Source organism: Rutidosis leptorrhynchoides, chromosome 2 (assembly GCF_046630445.1).
Source record: "Rutidosis leptorrhynchoides isolate AG116_Rl617_1_P2 chromosome 2, CSIRO_AGI_Rlap_v1, whole genome shotgun sequence".
Taxonomy (NCBI): Eukaryota; Viridiplantae; Streptophyta; class Magnoliopsida; order Asterales; family Asteraceae; genus Rutidosis; species Rutidosis leptorrhynchoides.
In genome coordinates this window covers 51,467,033-51,481,669 of record NC_092334.1, presented here as the reverse complement: position 1 = coordinate 51,481,669, position 14,637 = coordinate 51,467,033, and the positions used below count along the sequence as shown (strand labels likewise).

The 14,637-nt window shown below is 32.2% G+C and overlaps 1 pseudogene; it reads left to right on the top strand.

Moving 5' to 3' along the window:
* LOC139887866 (dicarboxylate transporter 2.1, chloroplastic-like) overlaps positions 1-13,317 on the top strand; it is a 58,483-nt pseudogene extending 45,166 nt beyond the window's left edge.
* Positions 13,318-14,637: the final 1,320 nt, after the last annotated feature.

Genomic DNA, 14,637 nt, shown 5'->3' with positions numbered 1-14,637 from the left:
TCTCATATAGAGGTCAAAATCTCGCAACGAAATCAATTAATATGGAACGTTTATAATCAATATGAACGGGACATTTCATCGGTCCCCAGGTAGAGGAAGTCGTCTCTCCCTATTCTGTAGAGCAGAGAGGCTGCTTCCTAGGGACCTCCGGCCAGAAAGAACCATGAATTCCGATATGTGCAGTAAAAATATACAAGTACAGTTGATAAAATAGAAACTTTACCATAAATAATGTATACTCCAATACGATATGTATAGGTAAAAAGAGCAGGAAACAATATAATGTAATATAACATAAAAGTAAAATAAGTGAGTGTCAAATATGCAATTATAACAATTCATGTAAGTATAATAAGTATACGTAAACATGTTGGTAAAAAGCATGTAGGTATAATATGCAGTATAAAGTTGATGATATACAATGTAAGCGTAGGCAAATAAGTATATTATGTTAGCAAAAAAACATGTGATATGAAAGTACGTATAATTAAATTGCTATATAATGTAATACAAACATGTAACCATATAGAGCAATAAAGCATGTGAAAATGCTACAATAAGTATAGATATTTTATATATCCAAAAAAATGTACAGCCAATACGAAAAGTCCCACGCAAAAAAAAAAAATGAAGTGCACACAAGCAAGTAGACAGGGAATATAAAATAAATATATAAAATAAATAAACAATATGTAGAACCTAGTCATCTATTCTAATTCTACTCCTCCACAAATTCCTATCAGAGGTCATGTCCTCGGTCAATAAGAGCTCCTTCATGTCAAGCTTCAATCTATCCTCCAACCTACGTCTGGGTCTACCCCTTCTCCTTACGCCCCCAACAACGAGGGTCTCGAATCTCCTGATCGGGGCTAAAAGTGGACACCTCAAAACATGTCCAAACCATCTAAGTCGTCCTTCCCTCAGCTTGTTGGTTATGTTCCCAACTTCCAAGTTCTCCCTAAAAACTCCATTTGGTATCATATCTAGCATAGTCTTACCACACATCCACCTAAGCATCCTCATTTCTGCCACCTCCATCCTTCTCTCCTGGGCTTTCGTCATTGGCCAACACTCCGATCCGTACAAATTGGCCGGTCTGATTGCCACCTTGAAGAATTTCCCTTTCAATTTAAGGGGTACCTTCTTGTTTCACAACACCCCTTTCGCTGCCCTCCACTTCAACCATCCTACTCGTATACGGTGTGTCACGTCCTCGTCTATCCTTCCCGATTTGTGGAGCATCGAGCCTAAATATCTAAAGGACTCTTGTGGAGGTAAAAGTTGATCCCCAATTCGGACATCCACTATATCCTCTTGTTCCTCTTCGCTCGTCCTGAAATCGCATCTAAGGTACTCCGATTTAAGTCTGCTAATCCGTAGACAATTTGATTCTAGGGTGATACTCCATTGCTCTAGCCTTCTGTTAAGCTCATCTTGAGAATCCGAAACTAATACAATATTGTTCGCGAATATTAGGCACCATGGAATGTTATCTTGTATCCTTTGAGTTAGATTTGAGCTTAAATGGTATGTGCCACTAAGGATAACATGTCTACAAAGCCCAAAACTGCCCGTGGCTTTGAGGATAAGCCCATTGTAAGATGACAAAAAGTTTGGTGTACCATTTTGTAACGAAAACCATCGGTAAATTCGGAAAAATGTCTCAATTTCAAAAGTCTTGAATAATCTGCACTTAAAAAATCGCAAATGCTAAAATTGTCCCCTGACCACGCATCATGCACCATGCATGATGCGTACTAATATTATTATATTAGTCATGTTTGCATACAAGGGTGGATGTAGTATGTTCCGAGTGGTTGCACAAGACACCACTGAAATACGCTATGTAGTAGAATTTTTGGAGTTTTTAACTAGTGACACCAGTGGATAGTGTAGATTTTTTTAGTGACACCACTGAAATAAGCCATCTAGTAGAAATTTTTTTGGGGTTTTAACAGGTGACACCAGTGACTACTAATCCTAGATCCACCACTGTTTGCATACATTCGTCGTCCATTCAATGAAAATGAAAATTTTTTACTGACACACAGCTTAAGATAACTGTTTGACCACTTAACTAGGTATTGTTTGTGCGAAGCGCCCATTTATATGACAAATAGCGGATCATCAATTCTTATTTAGGGAAATCTATATCAAGTTTTGTACTTTTTATGAATTTGTTATGTAATGATGATTGACAGTGTGCTGGCAATTCTAGTGCGCTTTTCTTGACGGCTGCAGCACAAAATTTGTTGTGTTTGAAAGTAGCTGAGGAACTTGGGTTAGTTATTGCAAGTTCGTGGGTTTCATGGTTCAAGGCTGCTAGTTTACGTGCTTTTGTTTCACTTATACTTACTCCGTACATCTTGTACAAAACTTATCCTCCTGAAACCACTGTGCAGGCTGCCAAGCGGCTCGAAGCCATGGGTCCCGTTACAAAGAACGAATGGGTCATGATCGGAACTATGCTTTTTGCTGTCTCACTTTGGGTACTCGGGTATGTCATATTTTGTTAACTACATGGTTTGTTTAAGTACAAATTACTAACATGGTTTGTTTTTAAACAGGGATACCATTGGTATACCTAGTATTGTTACTGCAATGTTAGGCTTATCGGTACTATTATTATTGAGAGTACTTGAATGGGATGAATGTTTAAGTGAAAAATCGGCATGGGACACGTTGGCTTGGTTTGCGGTTCTTGTAAGCATGGCAGGACAATTAACAAATCTCGGAAAGTAACATGGATGTCTAATTGTGTAGCTAAATTTCTTCAATCTTTTTATTTGAGTAGGCCGGCTGCATTCGGTGTTCTTCAAGGGTCTTATTTCTTAATCCATTACATGTTTACTAGTCAAACGGGCCATGTAGGAGCGTTATATTCTGCGTTTCTTGCAATGCATTTAGCAGCTAGGGTGCCAGGTGTATTGGCGGCACTTGCGCTAGCTTATAATACGAACTTATTTGGTGCACAAATTCATTATAGCAGTGGTCAAGCTGCTGTTTACTTCAGAGGTATGTTACTCTCTCTTATGCTATATAATTTTCTAAATCCTTTTATTTTAAGATATAAATTAATTTTTGTAATATCAACCATTTTTTTATTGTACTACGGAGTATAAAAAAATATACAAAAGAGTATTTGCGTGTCAACGGAGGTTGTTTTGACCCTTAATTGACTCGTTTCAAATCACATATTTTTATCCTTTACCAAATCTCTTTATTAAACCCGCCCATTTTGACACCTTTATCAACCAGTGATTACATTTGGACTTTAGAGGTCAAACAAATTAATCTCCAGAACGCAAGTTGGAAAACCTTGTAAATTAACGCGCTGATATGGACAGTTGTTGGGGGTGCATGGTGGAAGTTTTTGGGGTTGTATTGATTTGCAAATTGAATGCAAGTATATATCTTTCATTTCACTGGATAACACCCTACATTTCATGATAGAATTTGAACAAATTTTTTTGACTTCTGAATTTTACCTTTTGGAATCGAATTTTATGATCACTTGTCTCATTAATTTAATTTAGAAATAAAATTGATAGCTGTTGCATAATGTGAGAATATATTTTTCCTCTATTCAAATGGATAACTGCGTACAAAGAGTGTTTACGCGATTCTTACTAGGCTTAAATGCCATTACTTACTGATGCTTTTTATTATGTCTTTAGATTTTTGTGGGATTGGGTATCATTGTATTTAAATGATCGGTTTATGGTGTTTGTTTCTAGAAAAAATTACTTGAATGGTCCCTGTATTTTACATCATATTTCACCGGGAGTCCCTGAATTTCTATTTTGACTTGATTGGTCCTTGTAATTTACAAATGTTACGTAGACCTACAAACCTCCGTCCAAGTTAACCGTTAAGTATTAGCATGTGCCAAGCACATGAGGGTAGTTTTTTCATTTTACCTCGAAAAATTACTTGAGTGGTCCCTTTGTTTTACAAAAATTACTTGAGTGGTCCCTGTGTTTTACAAAATATTTCAAGCAGAGTCCTTGTGTTATTTTTTACTTATGTGGTCACTGAGTTTTACACAATATTTCATGTGTTTATGATTCGCGCTTACTATCACGCTTACGATTCACGTTTCAGTTCGCATTTTCGAATTCATTTCGCGTTATCGAATCGCGTTTTGGGTTTGCTTTATTGTTTAACATTTAATTCGCATTTTCGTTCCGTGTCTTCGTTTCATGTTTTCAGTTTTCATTTCCGGTTCACGTTTTTGGTTTGCGTTTACGATTCACATTTTCGATTCGCGTTTCAACGAGAATTTTCGATTTCACTCCTCGTTATCGAAACGAAAATGAGAAAAAAGTGAAACGATACCGGGAACCGGAAACGCGATTCGTTAACGAGGAGTGAAATCAAAAATTCGCGTTGAAACGCGAATCGAATACGCGAATCAAAAACGCAAACTAAAAATGCGAACCGAAAATGAGAACTGAAAACATGAAACGAAGACACGAAACGAAAATGCGAAAAAAATGTTAAACGATAAAGCGAACCCAAAACGCGATTCGATAACGCGAAATGAATTCGAAAATGAGAACTGAAACGTGAATCGTAAACGTGATAGTAAGCGCGAATCGAAAACACATGAAATATTGTGCAAAACACAGGGACCACATAAGTCAAAAATAACACGAGGACTCTGCTTGAAATAATTTGTAAAACACAGGGACCACTCAAGTAATTTTTAAAGGTAAAATGACAAAACTACCCTCATGTGCTTGGCACATGTTAATACTTAACGGTTGACTTGGACGGACGTTTGGCGGAGGGACCGTCTACGTAACATTTATAAATTACAAGGACCAATCAAGTCAAAATAGAAATTCAGGGACTCTCAACGAAATATTCAAGTAATTTTTTCTTGTTTCTATGTACTTTTGTTATGGAACACATATACACGGACATTGGATAAGGTATCCTTTGGACAACCAAAAGGGCATCTTTGTAATAGGGCAACACGTTTTTGTATGAAACAGTAACAATTGCTTGGTTCCCATCCAATTATCGGTGACCTGAACACTTTTTGTTAATTTTAATTCTTAAAGACTGAACATCTCAAAATTATTGGTACAATTCTTAATCAATAACAAATGGCCTTGTTTAACTTCATCTAGCTTGAATTCATTTCATGTAATCAAGATTGGCTAAAAGGTTTGGATCTCGGGTCTATGTGATATGATTAGAGTAACATGTAGTATACATGATATTCAATCAAAATCAAAATCATAATATGCACGGATAAGAAACAAAAATTTCTTCCAAATATGTATTAAAATGACATTAATTGAAGCTCTCGATTGGTTTTTGGATGCTTTGATGGACCCATACCAGTACATGAATCATTTCAACATGAATCTACACAATTGTGGTATCTTTTGTCCATGCATGGTCGGCCATATGCTTATTAAAATATACTTATACATATTTCTATACAACCACTTATATTACATTTTCATAGATTCCAAGAGTTGTTTCTTATTAGACTGGTATTAACGCAGTGTGAAATCCCATCTGTCATCCCTCGTGGCTATTTTTGATGCCCTCTGACGCCGTTAACGCAACGTATGCCTAGGACGTCAGTCAACTTTTCGACGAAAAAAAATGTGTTATGCCATGTGTCTGTTTCTGATTGGTCCACGTGATTTGACCGTTGGCAACGGTCATAGAGTCATTTGATTTATTTATTTTTCCAATATTTTCATCTATTTAATCTCCATTTCACATTTCATTTTTTCACACCAAAACAAACATTTCTCTTTTTTTTTATACATTCTAATTTTATAATTGTTATAATTATGTAATCGTTTTTACAACATTTTGATTCCAATTCGGAGGACGGGTTTGTTGTTCAACTTATTCAAGAATTAGAAGAGTTCAAGCCCTAACGTATTCCAAGAGTTTGAGGTTACATTCCGAGGGAGCGTTGATAATGCTAAAAACGAACATATATTTCATAGCATTATCCCTCAAGAAAGACAAGCTTTTGGTTGCAATTGTTCTATTTACAAGTGATATTCGTTTAAATATTAAAAGGTGAAGACAAAAGACAGATTCGACGATTTGAAGACGCAAATGACCAAAAAGCTAAAAAGTACAAAGTACAATCAAAGTGGTTCAAATTATTGATGAGAAACGTCTAAAAATTACAAGAGTACGAGCCGCAAAACGCAAAGTACAAGATATTAAATTGTACGCAAGGACGTTCGAAAATCCGGAACCGGGACCAGAGTCAACTTTCAATGCACGATGCAACGGACTAAAAATTACAAGTCAACTATGCACATGAATATAATATAATAAATAATTAATTCTTAAAATTATATATATATTATATTATATATTAAAACCGTCGGCAAACTAGCAAACAAGCAAATGTGAGCTGTCCCAGGGAGCCATGCGATTGCATGGCCAGGCAGTGTTAAATCCATGCGATCGCATGGCAAGAAGTAGCTGGCCACATCTATAAATTTCGAAGTTTTCAGCCGAATATGATACACCTAATTCAATCTCTCTCTCTCTCTCTCTCACGACATATATATATATATATATATATATATATATATATATATATATATATATATATATATATATATATATATATATATATAATTTATAATTTTAATTTTAATTTAAGATTAATAATAATAAGGGTATGTTAGCGAATGTTGTAAGTGTGTAAGTCGAAATTCTGTCCGTGTAAAGCTACGCTATTATTAATCATTGTAAGTTATGTTCAACCTTTTTAAATTAATGTCTCGTAGTTAAGTTATTATTATGCTTATTTAAATCGAAGTAATCGTGATGTTGGGCTAAATATTAAAGACGGGGTAATTGGGCTTTGGACCATAATTGGGGTTTGGATAAAAGAACGACACTTGTGGAAATTAGACTATGGGCTATTAATGGGCTTTATATTAACTAAATGATACCTCGTTAATTTAATATATAGACTTATAATTTGACGTATTTATATATAACCACATACGCTTGACTGGGTACGGTGGGCGGGATATCTATAAATACCAATAATTATTCATTTGACCGGATACGGGGATGGATTAATAATCAATAGACTTGTTGAAACATGGGTGAATTACATACAAGGGTAATTGGTGTAATTGTTAACAAAGTAATAAAACCTTGGATTACACGCAGTCGATAACCTGGTGTATTCATTAAATAAAGTATTAAGACCTTGTTACAGTTCGAATCCCCAATTAGTTGGAATATTTGACTTCGGGTATAAGGATAATTTGACGAAGACTCTCGCACTTTATATTTATGACTGATGGACTATTATGGACAAAACCGTATGGACATATCGAATAATCTAGGACAAAGGACAATTAACCTATGGTAATAAACTAAAATCAACACGTCGAACATCATGATTACGGAAGTTTAAATAAGCATAATTCCTTTAATTCATATTTCATCGCACTTTTATTTACTGTCATTTTATTCATTGCATTTTTATTTATCGCATTTTTTAATTATCGTACTTTTTAATTATCGCAATTTTATTTATCGCACTTTAAATTATTTCATTTTAATTAATCGTCATTTACTTTACGCTTTAAATTAAGTTATTTTTATTTTTAATATTTTACATTAGGTTTTAACTGCGACTAAAGTTTTAAAATCGACAAACCAGTCATTAAACGGTAAAAACCCCCTTTTATAATAATAATACTACTTATATATATATATATTTATATATATACAAATGTAGTTTTAAAAATATAGCGTTAAACTTGGCTAGTTCCCTGTGGATGAACCGGACTTACTAAAAACTACACTACTGTACGATTAGGTACACTGTCTATAAGTGTTGTAGCAAGGTTTAGGTATATCTACTCTATAAATAAATAAATAACTTGTGTAAAATTGTATCGCATTTAATAGTATTTCGCAACAAAAATATAACTATTTCGTATACACCGCTGCACACATCAAGTATTTTTGGCGCCGCTGTCGGGGACCCAAAAGCGAAACGCTATAAAAAAAGATTTTTATTAAGTTTTAATTTCTTTTTGTAAAAATACGTTTTAAATATTAAAAATACAAAAATATAAAAAGATAAACAAAATATATATATATTTTTAAGAGTTGTTCAAAATATATAAAATTATAAAGTATTTTTATTTATATTTTAGTTTTTAAATATAAGTTTATTTAATTTATATAAATATTTTATATAAATTTAAAAACAGAAAATAATAATAATAATAATAATTAAAAGTATTCGGGCCGACACTGTAGCAGCCCAACTAATTAGGCCTGGATCCACGACTCATGCGACTGCATGGAATTATAACTTCAGACTCATGCAATCACATGACTTGAAGTGACAGGTCTGGTACCTTGGATCCATCGAATTAGGGTTAGGTTTTAATTATTATTATTATTAATTAATTAAGATTAGGGTTAATTATTTAATTAATTTGTTTTAGTTTTATTTATTTTGTATTTTTAAGTTATAATTAGTTGTATTATTTATAAAATTAATACTTTTATAAAATAAATAATATAAAAATAATATTTTTATAAAAATTGTATTTTTTATAACTTTAAGCCTATTTTTATATTTTGTATATTTTTAATCGTTAAAGAGTAATTTTATAAATTTTCGTTCGTAATTAGTTCGTAACTTAGTATTTTGCCATAGTTATTTTATATTTCTAGATTTTTAGACTTTGCCGTAAAATCCCTTAAGTGCTTTTTCTTTAGACTAAGATTTAGATGCTTTAGAATTTTGCGACGCCGTTTTAAGATTTTAGTACTTTTTAAGTTATTGCCGTTTTGGATATAGAATTCCTTTTAAGCTTTAGTACCTTTATACGTAAGTTTTAAATTTTAGTTTTTAGACTTTCATTTTTCGACGCTTATTTTTCGACCTTTTATTTTTCGACATTTTTCGACGCGCTCTTTTTCTTTCTTATTTCTCGACGCTCTAGTTTTTTTATGACATAGAATTTTCTATTTCTTCTCTAAAATTTCTTTAAACTTCGAGGAAAAATTATTTTAAGTGGTTAAATTGATAGACATCCAAAATTTCATGTTCGTAGTAATAGTTGGATTTGTTAGTGGCGAGTTGTGGGCTTCCGATTTAAAGGGTCCTGGCTACCTGCTGCATCTATTGGTTATTTGAAACGTGGGCAAATCAGAAAAGTCTATTAATTTGATAACTTATATAATTTTTATCTTTTATAGCTAATAGGATATTCAGTGAATGCACCGAGCAAAACGTTCACCACCTTTTATACGTTCACCACCTATAACTCGATCAAGACATCTAGCCAATATTGTCGCCGTTGATTTTTCTTTAGAATCGTCATCTAGTCGACCAAGTACTCAAATTCAAATTTTCGATAATCCATTTTTTGAACCTGACCTCACAATTGAGAATCCAGAGGATATTCAGGGACAATTCAGAGATCCTGAACCACTAATCATTCCTCCTGAACCACAAATCACTCATCCAGAGATTGTCGAGGAGGAAACCATTAAGTCAGAATCCTTTAGTGATTCAGATTCAACAAATTCAATCATGAAAAATCTGGAACCTCTAAGTATGGAAGACCGAATGAGAGCTAAACGCACTGGCCAAGGTCACGCAATTACTCAACCAGACATTAATGCGCCAGATTATGAAATCAAAGGACAAATCCTACACATGGTAACTAATCAATGCCAATTTAGTGGTACACCGAAGGAAGATCCAAACGAACATCTTCATACATTTAATATGATCTGTACTCTATTTAAAATTAGAGAAGTAGAGGATGAACAGATATATCTCATGTTATTTCCCTGGACTTTAAAGGGAGAAGCCAAAGATTGGTTAGAATCATTACCTGAAGGGGCGATTGATACATGAGATGTTTTAGTTGAAAAATTTCTTAAACAATTCTTTCTGGCATCTAAAGCCATGAGACTTCAAGGAGAAATTGTTACGTTCACGCAAAAGCCAAATGAAACTCTATATGAGGCGTGGACAAGATTTGAAAAGTTGTTGAGAGGATGTCCGCAACATGGTTTAGACACTTATCAAATAGTACAAATATTCTACCAAGGATGCGACATCACTACACGAAAAGACATCGATATAGCAGCTGGTGGTTCCATTATGAAGAAAACCGCAACTGAAGCTTACAAAATTATTGATAACACTGCTTCCCACTCACATGAGTGGCATCAAGAAAAAGATATCGTTAGATCATCTAAAGCAGCTAGAGCCGATTCTAGCCATGACTTTGATTCCATGTCCGCAAATTTTAATTTAAACACTTGGTTACTATTAAAAATGAAATGACCCGTTCATATACAATATAAACGATTCACAATAATTGATTACATCGCGAGGTAATTGACCTCTATATGATACATTTTACAAACATTGCATTCGTTTTTAAAAAACAAACTTTCTTTACATCGAAAGTTGACGGCAAGCATACTATTTCAAAATACCTCCAACTATAATTGACTTAATAATAATCTTGATGAACTCGACGACTCGAATGCAACGTCTTTTGAAATATGTCATGAATGACTCCAAGTAATATCTCTAATATGAGCAAATGCAGAGCGGAAGATTTCTTTCATACCTGAGAATAAATATTCTTTCAAGTGTCAACCAAAAGGTTGGTGAGTTCATAGGTTTATCATAAAACAAAAAATTCTGTAATTTTGATAGACCACAAGATTTAAATGCTGCATGGTACAAATGGGCCCGAATCCTATACCCACCTGTAATGTACATGCGATATCTTTTAAATACAGTAGACATATCTCGTGTACGAAACCATTTGTCAACAATTCTTTATAACCGTACACATATCTCGTGTACAAAATAACATACACATAACCTGTGTATAAAATCATTCTCTCGATACATAACATTCACTTTTCATTCATTGCTTGGCTTGGTAACCAACCTTAACATATAATGCGCATAAATAATATCCCCAAAACAGAACATCTCGTCTGTATAATAAATAAACCTCGAAGTACTAAACACCACGCCCATTAGCTCTTCCGTCTAGTGAACATTCTGGGTGGGGGTGTTAAACCCGGTAGCTACCTTTATGATTCATGTGAATTAGGCATGCACTAATTCTCAAAATCAGTGATGTTCCCTAATTCTTAGGTTACCAAGCAATAATAATCAGGGGAAAAATATTCATATCAATTATGGCAATTATCACTTCCACATAATTCAATGGTGGCAATTATCACGTCCACATAATTCATTCGAGGAATGTTTTGCTTGTGTCTATCTCGTCAAACATTTATAAAAGTATTTCATGTATTCGCAGTTCAAAATGTATTTCAAAAGCATTTAATAAAGCAGTTGTAAAAGTAGCGCATGTATTCTCAGTCCCAAAAATGTAAAGAGTAAAAGGGAATCAAATGAACTCACCATACTGTATTTTTTTGTAAAAATACATATGACTAAATTGAACAATGCGGGGTTGGACTCGGATTCACGAACCTATATCATATATATATATATATATATATATTAAAACCTCTAATTAACATGAAATAGTAATCAAACTAGTTTATATATGTTAATTATATAATATATTACTTATTTAAAATGGTAATATATCTATTATTTCAAATGATATATATATATCCATATGTGTTATTTTTATATAGTATATGAAGATAGTAACTTTAGATATACTTATGATGTATGTAATATTTATATTTTTATATAATTATCTTTTGTTAAGATAATATTTATATTTATAATAATACTAAAATAAGGTTAATAATGATAATAAGAATGGTAGTACTTTTAATAAAAAAAAGTACTTTTGTTAATGATAATAATTTTAACGATAATACTAGTAATGATATTAATAATAATAATAATACTAAGTAAAAAGTGGTAATATCTTTATAATGATAATAATAACAATAACTAATAATCATTTAAAAATAATAATAATAGTAATAATAATGTTAATGATATTTCAGGTTATAGTACTACTTTTACTAATAATAATACTAATACTTATTATAATAATAATAATGATAATAATAATATTAATAATAATAATAATAATAATAATAATAATAATAATAATAATAATAATAATAATAATAATAATAATAATAATAATAATAATAAAAGTTATACCATCATAAATATATCATCATCAACATCTTGATCATTTCCATCATCATCATCGATTCATCATCATCAAACATCATACGTAACATCACTCGTATCATCTCATCATGATCATCACGATATCTTCAAAGTCCATCATCAAGATTCATTATCATCATCGTCCTCTCTCGACATCATCATTCATTACGTTCATCATCTTCATAACATCATCGTAGTCGTTCTCATGCTTCACTATCATTGTTAACGATCATCATCATCGAACATCATTCCATTCGGCCTAAACAGAAAAGGATACCCAGACTAAAAGCAATTTAATCAAAGTTTGGCCCAACAATTAAATAATTATCATGGCCCAAGTTGTTTAACTTTCTAAGCCCACGTGTGCAGTCCAAATACACGCTTAATCTGGTTTGCGAGAAGAAGAGAAACCAGTCGACAAAACAAAACAAGTGGTGGGGTTTCAGAAGGACCGAGTGCTGCATCCAATATCATTATCAATATTGATTTTTTTTATTTCTCATCAATCATCATCATTATCATTCCCTCTTTGTTTATCGTCTTCCTTGTTTCACCATCATCATCATCCTTATCATTTATCTTCTATCATTGTTAATAGTTTCGTAAACGGGTTAAGGTTTGGATAGACATAGACACTGTATCGAATAGTAGATGATTTCGAATGATGGTTGATGATAGAAACAAAATGGCAGGGACAAGGTGACTGATTAGGTGGCGTGTGGTGGTTAAAACAAAACGAGTAGGTGCACCAATCCAATCAACAAGGCAGTTATAAACAGGAGCCGCAATACATCGAGAAAAAAAAATAAAACTAATGGTTTTTGGTTTATGTTTACAGCGAACAACAGAAAAAGGAAAGAGTATATATAGTGTAATAGTAGTCAAAAGAGATGTTATTGGGTTTATGTTCGACCAAATTAAAAGTAAATATATATATATATATATATATATATATATATATATATATATATATATATATATATATATATATATATATATATATTTATACAAACCGTAGTTCGATGATGATGATGTTTGATGATATAGTTCGAAAGGGAAACAGTAACGGAGGAGTAGCAGTTTACAGGAGTTATAGGGGTGGTGATGGAAGTTATCAAGGTGGCGGTTGATTGTTTTAGTCGTAGGTTTAAGGTGTTGGTGATCACATGAAGAAGAAGGAGAAGGTGTAGAAGTGGCGGTTGTGATGGTTGGTTGAAGAAGAAATGGAAAAATTTTGAAACTGGTTGAAGGTGTGGTGTTCTTGTTCTTTGTCGTCAACAACTCAGCAAGTAACAGTAGCAATCAGGAGCACTAAACTAAATTTGTTTGATTGATATTGTCATCGAACCAAATATAAGGCAGTTGGTGATGCTTGAAGTCGTAGGAGGTGGTGTTTTATATAATGGTTCGATGAGGTAATCGATGGTGGGTTAAGTGATGTTATTCGGGTAGAGAGCAAGAGGGATACCGATTGTTTGTATGTATATATATAGTTTGGTGTTGGATGGTTTTGGCTCAAAGAAAAATATGGTGACTCCCATATTTTCAATAGATATATGTATATATTTTAGTAAACAAAGTAGTAATAATTAAGAATGTAGTGACCCGAACTATTTCATGTTTATATATATATTAAATAAAATTGTTATTTACATGATTAAGTGTTTCCAATATGTTAAGCAATCAAACTTGTTAAGACTTGATTAATTGAAATAGGTTTCATATAGACAATTGACCACCCAAGTTGACCGGTGATTCACGAACGTTAAAACATGTAAAAACTATATGATGACATATATATGGATATATATATATATATATATATATATATATATATATATATATATATATATATATATATATATATATATATAGTTAACATGATATTATGATAAGTAAACATATCATTAAGTATATTAACAATGAACTACAACTACATATGTAAAAACAAGACTACTAACTTAATGATTTTGAAACGAGACATATATGTAACGATAATCGTTGTAACGACATATAATGTATATATATCATATTAAGAGATATTCATACATCATAATATCATGATAATATAATAATTTAAAATCTCATTTGATATTATAAACATTGGGTTAACAACATTTAACACGATCGTTAACCTAAAGGTTTCAAAACAAAACTTACATGTAACGACTAACGATGACTTAACTGTAGTGACCCGAACTTTTCCATGTTTATATATATATTAAATGAAATTGTTATTTACATGATTAAGTGTTTCCAACATGTTAAGCAATCAAACTTGTTAAGACTTGATTAATCGAAATAGGTTTCATATAGACAATTGACCACCCAAGTTGACCGGTAATTCACGAACGTTAAAACTTGTAAAAACTATATGATGACATATATATGGATATATATATATATATATATATAGTTAACATGATATTATGATAAGTAAACATATCATT